The 9,917-nt window shown below is 37.7% G+C and overlaps 1 long non-coding RNA gene across 3 annotated transcripts in view; it reads left to right on the top strand.

Moving 5' to 3' along the window:
* The window catches only part of LOC129432435 (uncharacterized), a 9,948-nt gene extending 601 nt beyond the window's left edge, over positions 1-9,347 (top strand). The window contains exons 1-4 of one of the 3 annotated variants that reach the window (XR_012370143.1): positions 1-644; positions 6,378-6,441; positions 6,824-6,958; positions 8,866-9,347. The exon at positions 1-644 is cut by the window's left edge and continues 601 nt beyond it. This is a non-coding gene — a long non-coding RNA (uncharacterized lncRNA). Of the gene's footprint in view, positions 649-6,377; positions 6,442-6,823; positions 6,959-8,865 lie in introns of all 3 variants that reach the window. The other 2 variants (XR_012370142.1, XR_012370144.1) reach the window with 2 other exon arrangements.
* Positions 9,348-9,917: the final 570 nt, after the last annotated feature.

Here is a 9,917-nt window from a genome sequence, read left to right as displayed (position 1 = left end):
AATTGTGAGTGTCCATTGAGTTTACATATTACAAATACACAGATAATGTTGCTTTGTTTTGAATGGAGATGGGGTGTGAGAGAGGCTGACTTTTGTTGTGGATCTTGTATCAAATTTGTCTTAAGCCCTGTTTTCTCTCTCTCTCTCTCTCTCTCTCTCTCTCTCTCTCCCTATAATTTGAAAATTACATTGCTGTAGTTTGCAATGAATTGTGGGAGCATGCTAAATGCAAATTTTACAGTTATGTCTGCAATATTGTATTTTTAAAATAGGCTAATATGTAAATGCTACCGGACAACATGTAATGACACTTATTATTTCATTTTATGTATTTATTTATTTATTTAAAAAGTCAGCTGTGGCACTAGTTTGAAAATAAAAGCTTTGGCACTTTACAATAACTGCAATAAATGCAGCCTATTAAATGAATTATAAACATGCATGTAGATTCTGTTAATGTACAAATCTTTGTCAAAAATGTTTGATAAGAAACACATTTAGACAACATGTGCGTAGCGCAGTACGTGTGATGTCACGACGTCATCAGCAAATTTGCGCGCGGTGCACATGCGCATTGCGAGTTTGCGCAGACAGGTGTCTACGGAGTGGAAAGAAGTTGTTGCATCTGATAATTCTTCAATCGTGTAAGTAATATTTTTATTTTGTCACATTGCAAACACAAGACCGTTCATCATAGTTAGGTATTAGCGTTAGTTTCTCTGCTGAATTTATTGGGCGAGTCTATAGCACATAATTTGATGTAATATGCGCGTGTTAGTTTGATGCACATGGTGGAAGACAGGGCTCTCAAGTCAAGTCTCACGCATTCACCATGAGACACGCGCATGTCAGTCAGTTCAAACGCTCACACCCCACACCTTGTATTTCGCAAGCTGATAAGTAATAGATAAATTGTCGAATTTTTTTTTTGTACTCAACTTTACGCAGCGCCGCAAGAACTGACAAAGATGACATCAGACTACCGCGAGAAATGTTGCTGAAAAGGCTGATTTCAAATCGCTCTCGCGTTACTCTGATGTCATCCAAATGTCGTTTCTTGCAGCGCCTCGCCTCATGAAATCGTACTTTGATCAAAGACAAGTACAATTCTATAATCTACTCAAAGTGCTCTATTTTCATGTACTAATTTTGTACTTAATATAGCCTACATTTTTTGTTCCTTAGTACATATGAAATATGCTCAAATGTAATTTAAAAATGTATTTAGGTACCACTTGTAATACATTTGAACCCATATTTGTATGAAAGATGAGTACAAGTTTACTTGTACTCATCAATGTTGACGGATCAATGTTCTATCGACGGGGTTTTACAATGGCGGATGTGGCTGGCTGCAACCTGGGGGCTCATGCTCGTAGTTTTAAACGGTCTCGTCTAAAACCAGAGATCTATACGACGACTGATGGCAAAGTAATAGTGGAGGATGAGTTGTTAAACTTCCTTGCTGTGAAAATTAAGACTCTAAGCCAGGATGAGATTGTCTTATTGGCCACAAACACGTTCGACTCTGAGGAAATTGAAGCCTCTAAGAAAGTTTTGTTTGAGCTCTGTCCGGGAACCTCGCAGAGATGTGTTGCGTATAAAGGCAACAACATAAAACTCTGCCTTAAAGTACTGAATGAATGTGGGTCTGATATCCCTAGATTTGTTTCTTATTACTTGGATGAGCTCCCTCCGGTGACATTCTCGAGTTTAGATGTCTCCTGTTTGCTTCGGAGAATGGAGCAGCTCTGTGCGGAAGTGGGAACTCTAAAACACGTAACCCAGCTCCAGACGGGTGTATGTGAACAAGTTCGTGCTGAAGCTGTGGAAATCAACCACAGGGTGTCTGTTCTGGAGTGCCGATCTGGCAACCCGATTGCTAGTGCTGTAGCTGGGATCTCTCCAGGATTAAAGAAGGCTGTTTACCATGGCCCGGGAAACCCTAAGGAGCCGACGCCGGGGGTGCGAGGTGGCGAACATGCGCTGACTGTGGAGCAGGGAGTTGGAGGTGTGGCGGACCTGCACCGAATGGGAGACTTATTAGCGCTCTGTCCTGAACCGGTGCAGTGCAGCCGCGATGGGACTGTTGCGGTGGATGCAGCTACGGGGAAGGATCCTGCCGGGTCAGTGTTATCCACTGGCTCTCCAAGTTGGAGTAAAGTAGTGAGCAACGGACGGGCTAGGCAGAAGACAAAGTCAGTTGCTACAGCTTTGGGTGGGCATGCGATTACCACGGGACGTAAAAAATCTGGTCCAGCTTCTATCATCCTTACTGGAGCCGTGAGTACTATTAAAACTGTGAAGACCAAAATGGTGAGTGTTTTTGCAACAAAATTTTCTCCAGAACTTGATGCTGACACACTTGCTGATTATCTTAAAAGTAAACTTAGGGGCTGTCCACACGGAGACGCGTATCACTGCATACGTATAAATTTGTTATCGTATTGGCGTTTCATCCACACGGATCCGGCGTTTTGGGAGACTGAATCCGCTATTTTTTGAAACCAGGTCCTAAAGTGGAAAAATCTGAAACCGACACCCTTGCGGTTTCGTCTGTACAGCCAATCCGTATATTTTGTGAAGCAAAAACGTCATCACATCACGTGTCGGAAGCGTCACACGTAACAGCAACAACAATAACGGCGGATTACGTGATTGTGTTCGTGCTACAGAAACTACTAAAGCCTACTAGCTTTATTACAGCAAAATCTATTGCTTCTATGCAATTGTGGTGACCAACAAGCGACAATGGACAACACCATACGTTGGTTATGCGCATGCTCAAAGTCTTCTTCTCCGTGTATAGTGTATATCTGTGGCAGAAGTACAGCGCCCCATACTGGTCCGGCATATATACTACACCGCTTTCAGTCGGTTTCAGTGGTTTCGTGTTTACGGATTATTTTTTTAGAGCAAGGAAAAAAAATGATCGGATAGGGAATGCACCGGCTTCGTGTGGACATAGCCTTAATAGGTGGTCACCTGCCAAAAAATAGACAATGTACGTAGCAGGGTTGGCTCTTTTAAAGTGACTGCTGAATGTAATGATATTGGTGAAATGTACATTCCTGAACTCTGGCCAAAAGGAGCACTAATAAGGCGTTATTATGAGCCACGGCCAGTGTTGTTGGTTTATGTCGTGTGCCGTCCGAAAGGGAGGCAAATGGGCCCTCTGGAGGTAACCCGTTGGCATGAACATGTCAATTCGGGTACTGTCTTACAACTGCCATGGCCTGCGCTTGGGGCAGAGCACAGGGGATAAAGCACGACGTGCTGTGGTGGACAGTTTGCTCGCAGAATGTGAAATTTTATGTTTACAGGAGACCTTTATTGCTAAACAAGATTTAGAGAAACTGAACACTCTTAATGAAAACTTTCTTGGAGTAGGAGAGTCAACGACTTTAGCAAGGCTATAGTCAGAGGCAGAATCCCAGGTGGGGTGGCTGTGCTCTGGAATAAAAAGCTTGATGCTGTGATAAAGCCGATCAGGCTTGACGTTGACTGGTGTATTGGTATACAATATACTTATAAATGTAATAATTTTGTTATTTTAAATGTTTATACTCCATATGAGTGTTGTGAAAATGAGGTTGAATATTTAAATAGATTGGCTTTTATAAATGCTTTTATTCAAGATAATAGTATCTGCAATGTATATGTTGTTGGGGATATGAATGCTGATATCAATGACAGTAACTCATTATTTGCCAAGCATCTGATCTGCTTTAGTCAAGACAATAACTTCACTTTATCAAGTAGAGTACTGTTGCCCGCAGATAGTTATACATACATAAGTGAAGCCTGGCACACAACATCATGGCTTGACCATTGTTTTAGTACAGCTGATGGGCATGCAGCCATAGAGAATATGGGTATTAAATATGGGGTCACAATAACAGATCATATACCTTTGGCCCTCACAATTAACACTGAAGAATTACCATCTATAGTTAGTAACAACAATGCTATCAGTGGTAATGTGAGTACTAAATTAGACTGGTCAACTCTTTCTGAAGAGGATCTTCTGGCTTATTATACTAATACAGACCATTATTTAAGTAATTTCTGTCTTCCTAGAGAAGCTATTATGTGTAAGGATGTAAATTGTCAGAGTGAGGTGCACAAGAGTAATCTATGTGCCATGTATGATGATGTTGTGGCTGCTCTGTTGGAGGCTGGTAAACCTCTTCAAAAACATAGGAAAAACAGGGCCTTTAATATTGGACCAGGATGGAATGAGCATGTAGCACCATATCACACTGAAGCTCGGGAAGCTTACAGGCTTTGGGACCTGGCTGGGAGACCTAGGCAGGGCCCCGAGCTTGAGAGTAAAAAGCTTGCAAATGCCAGATATAAGTATGCTGTTCGTTTTATATCTAGAAATGAGCAAATGATGAGGGCTGATTCTATGGCTAGTAAAATGATGAGCAACAATATTACTGATTTTTGGAAAGAGGTGAGGTCCCTTAATAACTGTAAATCTTTCCTTCCTTGCACTGTTGAAGGAGTCTCCGGAGAAGATAATGTCGCTGAAATATGGAGACAGCACTATAGCTCCATTTTTAATTGTTTAAAGCATGATCCACACGTGGAGGACACTGTTATCAGTAATGATTTTAAAAGTATTTTGACACATGAGGTATTTGATGCCATATGGAAATTACCTAACAATAAAGCATGTGGTAGGGATTCAATAACTGCAGAGCATCCGAAAAATGCCAGTCTTAGGCTTGCTCCCCTCCTAGCAATCAACTTCACTGGTTTGTTGACCCATGGCATACTACCAGATTCAATGTTATCTATTCTGCTTGTCCCAGTTATTAAGAACAAAGCTGGAAAAGTTGGATGCTTGGATAATTATAGACCTATAGCATTGGTCAGTATTTTGTCCAAGGTAATGGAAAGAATCCTCCTTGAAAGGGTGATTGGGTATATTTCTTCCCTAGATAATCAGTTTGGATTTAAGCCTAAACATGGCACTGACATGTGTATTTATGCTCTTAAGGAAATAGTGAATTTGTATAAGTCTAAAAATTCCACTATTCTCATGTGTTTTATAGATGCCTCCAAAGCATTTGATCGAGTGAATCACAAACAGCTTTTCATTAAGCTAAAGCAAAAGGGAGTCCCTGGGTATATTGTGAGGGTTCTTGCCTATTGGTATGCCCACCAGCAGCAGATGCATATCAAATGGGGGGTAGTATATCTGCCCCCTTTAGAGTGTCCAATGGTGTAAGGGAGGGAGGAATCTTGTCCCCAGTCTTATTTAATTTATATATTGATGAATTGTCAAGGAGACTTAATGGTTGTATTACTGGTTGTATGATCGGTGGCATGCTGGTAAATCACCTCATGTATGCAGATGACCTTGTTATTTTTGGTCCGAGTAGTGCTGGGCTGCAGGAGCTTCTTAATATATGCTCTGATTATGGGGTGGAGTTTGATATAAAATATAATTCCAGCAAAAGTGCTGTCTTAATATGCAGAATGAAACAGGATAAATGGCTTAATTTTCCTGTGTTCATGTTAGCCAATAATTGTCTTGGGGTCTGTAAAAAGATTAAATACCTTGGTCATTGTATTGCAGATGATATGAATGATGATGATGACATGTACAGACAGTGTTATAAGTTATATGCACAGGCAAACATCATAGCACGTAAGTTTGGTTTCTGTTCCACTCAAGTTAAAGTGGCTCTGTTTAAATCTTACTGTACATCACTCTATACTGCCCATCTGTGGACTTCTTATAAAAAATCCAGCATGCATAAGGTACAAGTTGCCTACAATGATGCAATGAGAATTTTACTCAAGGTTCCCAGAGGAGGGAGTGCCAGTCAGATGTTTGTATCTGTAGGAGTGATTACATTGAAAGCACTTTTAAGAAAGTTGATGTTTAAGTTTATGCAACGTCTGGATGAGTCTTCCAGCAGTATCATGGTGGCACTCTCTAATCCCTTAGTGAGTTGCTCCAGGTACACATCCAGTCTGAGAATGCATTGGTTGAAATGTTTGTATGTATTTTAATTTTTGTATTTATTCTTTTTAACTGTTGTACGTTTTCTCTGTTTTTATCTGTCCTGTCTTGGTGGTTTTTGGACATGAGTCTGGCAAATAAACTGAATTGAATTGAAAATTACTTAAATATATTTTGTAATACAAGATTATAGTATGTTAAATGCATTTCACTTCATATTCATGACATCTCAAACACGGAGGAAGATATTTTGAGGAATGTTTGTAACCCAATCTTTAATGAGCCCCATTCACTTCCAAAATAAGAAAAAGAATACTTAGTCCCTTCTTATTGAAGCTGCCATATTTATTTTTTTATGTCCTGTTTATATGAAATAGTTTAATTTTTTTTTACGTAGCAGAAACTGCAGCTTACATGGAATGAGGATTATCGGATTCACCTACACTCACTGATCATCCAAGGTAATTTGGATACAATGAATACAAACTATTTTTTGTTTTCTTTTGTAATGATTAATTTTTTTTTCTAGTGTTATCTGTATTTTTTTGGTTTACACAAGGTACATACACTGCAATAAAGAGCTCAAGTAAATAATTACATTTACTCTTCGTATAGTTGAATAATCCAAAAAAGATCATTTTAAATTATTTTTTATTCACTTAATTTAGATTGAAGCTAGACAAAATTTCTTGTCATTTTTCTTATCTTATATTCTGCATCTTGATTTAAGAATTTTAATATATTTAGACTGGTAAAAAGACAGAAATACTAAGCTCTTCTTTGCAGTGCATGCCATGAACCATACTGTCACAACCATTATTAATCCAAGTTTACTTTATATAGGTGAATTGATGACCTCAAGCAAATGGATGTTGTCATCTGGAGAGAAGGTTGTCCTGGGTCCATGTTTAGAGGCATTTGGGGCATATCAGACACATATCAGAATCAAGCTGCATGCACACTTGAGTTTATTCAGAGGTAATTCAGAGCATAAACTCTTAACCAATATCTATTGTATACTTGCAAGTTTTTTTGACTTCTAGGTTAAGTTTTTTAGTTAGGGAGCAAATTCAAAATATGTGTTTGTTGCGTCATGTGAACCATGTGCATCATGTGTATTTTCAAAATGAGTGCCTGCTGAACACGCATCAAAAGGGTTTATGATAAAAGTGCCCACGTTCACAAAATTCTCCCAAGACTCACTTAACACTTCACACATGAGATTACGCCAGTATCTGGCAAACGTGAGCATCTCTTTTATCGTAAATCATTTAGACGCGTCTGCAGCAGGCTCGTATTGCAACATCTTGCGTGATGCACATACATTTACATGAGGCGCCAAACACATATTTTGAAATGGTGAGCCACACAGATGAAGAGCTATATACATGTTGTGACGAGACAAGCTTTGCATCATGTGCCCTCGAAAAAGAAGTCACCGGCCGCCACTGGCTTTATCATGAGTTGACACATAGACAGTGATTATGCACTGTTTATCTATAAATCCCTGTCATGTTTCACACCAAACTCTAGAGCAGATACTTATAACTATAACACTACAACCACTGCATTATGGGTTGAAATTAGTCAAAACAACAAATACATGGACATTCCCCGGTGAACTTGATGCATGTTACAACTGTGTTTTATCATGCACAAACAAATGCCATAAGATTTGAATATATGAAATTCAGAATTTAAATTAATGTGTATTGATTCGTACAAATGAAGACATGTATGTGAATAAAAATGTAAATTTTTTATGTATTTATATATATCATAATTTGCTCATGCAAAAAAGGAGATGTGCATTTGTGGATCAGGTGACACGCCTGCATTTATCCCGTTCTGTTCATTTGGATTTTGAGATTTCCATTTTGCCGTTTAAAGCATTTTATGAGCCAAATACAAACAACCACCAACGAACGAACCAAACAAATGCGTCTCACCTTGTGTTGGAATTTAATTATGTGCATCAAACAGGATGAATGCACATGCATTGCCTGGTTCACAAATGCACATTGGTGTTTTTTTTTTTTTGCATGCACAAATTGTGATATTTGTGAATTTCAGTGATTTATATTTTTTATTGGTATATTACAATTTGTGTATGCAAAAACATCAATGTGCGTTTGTGAATTAGGCGATGTACATGCATTCATCCTGTTTGATTAAATACAAACCACGCAACAAAAGTCGCAAAATTTGAATGAACCAAACATGTGAACCCACATGCATCACCCGATCCACAAATGCACATCAGCATCCCTGCACGCACAAACTGCGATACAATGATACAAAATATAATCACTGAAATTCACAAACGTCTCTGTTTGTACAAATCTATGCACATTCATTTGAATATAGAATTTTTACGGACACAAAAATGAAAGGCATTTGTTTGGTTCATTCATTGATAGTTGTTTATATTTGGCTCATATAATGCTTTACTTGGGGAAATGAGTCTGAAAATCCAAATAAACAGAACGGGATAAATGCAGGCGTGTCATCTGAACCACAAAAAATCTAATTTTTTGCATTTTTATTCACATACATGTCTTCATTTGTATAAATCAATACACATTAATTTAAATTCTGAATTTTATATATTCAAATTTAAGACATTTGTTCGTGGATGGTAAAATACATTTGTACTGTGCATCAAGTTCACCGGTAAATGTGCATCTATTTGTGAATAATTTTCTAATTTCAATCCATACTGCATTGTTATAAACCCAGTATGAATTAAAGGAACTGCCCTGGACAGTTTTTATGTTTGGCAGAACTAAAACTTTAAAATCTTTTTCTAGCAAATTTTGATTTTATTGTTGTAGTATATGCTGATTTTTTATAATTAGATCTTCTGGTTGTTGTTTTTTTAACAGAGAAGTTGTGGGCATCAGTCTGTAAACTGGATCAAAAATTTGCTGCTGGAACGTGTGACAAAAAAAGGCATTGAATGAACCCAAATGTATGAACACTGCTACGAAAACTATGGACTTTGAATGGCTTACCAGTTAATTCCAGTGTAATTGAAGAAGAGACTCTGAAAAGATTTTCAAGTTTGTGGTTAATTTAAAAGATTATCTTCATAGATAAGCAATTTAAAGGTAGGCACAGTTAAAACTATTTCTTGTGTGTTTGTTTAAACTGTAAATTTATGACTGAAGTTTGGTCACTATGTAGTAATGTGTTCCTCTGTGGTTAATTAAATGCTGCAGTCTTTGTGGTATTCGTTGTTGTATTTCCAAGGCTAAAGCCTTATTTTGTGATCTGCATTGTATTGGAGAGTTTTGGAAACTAATACTTATTATCTTAATGCATTGGAAAGTTTTGGACTATTTTACAATAAATGCATTTGGCTACATCTGTGATTTTCTGTTATTTTAAGTGTTTTAGTTTACATTACATTAAAGGATTTATCACAGCAGTTAAAAAAATTACAGTAATATTTTTACAGTGTAGGCTACCATGACACAAGTTGCAGCTCCAAAAACATTTCTTAGTCAAGTTGTATAGCTACAAGCAGCACAAAACAAAAGAAGTGGATTTGATGAAGTCATGTTGTAGTATTGCTGAACAACGTTCACCAGTTAGAGATTGAGGTGGAATATGAGTTAACAGTGGACGTGGTCTTACTTTGCAGCAAGAGCAAAACCCTAAAAGTTTCAATGCTGAAGGGGGATAAATTTAAAACACTATAAATTTACTGATTTATGTAATTTTACTTACATTTCTACAGGAAAATAATCAATAAAACATTTACAGAAATTTTCTGTAAAAATAATTTTTTAAACTGTAAAAATGAACGTCAAATGTCTGTGGAAATTAACGGCAAATGTCTGTGGAAATTAACGGCAAATGTCTGTAAAAATTAACGGCAAATGTCTGCAAAAATTAACGGCAAATGTCTGTGGAAATTAACGTCAAATGTCTA

The sequence above is a fragment of the Misgurnus anguillicaudatus genome, chromosome 6, assembly GCF_027580225.2.
Source record: "Misgurnus anguillicaudatus chromosome 6, ASM2758022v2, whole genome shotgun sequence".
Classification (NCBI taxonomy): domain Eukaryota; kingdom Metazoa; phylum Chordata; class Actinopteri; order Cypriniformes; family Cobitidae; genus Misgurnus; species Misgurnus anguillicaudatus.
Note: the sequence above shows the minus strand (reverse complement) of the source record. Positions and strands in the feature narration are given on the sequence as shown.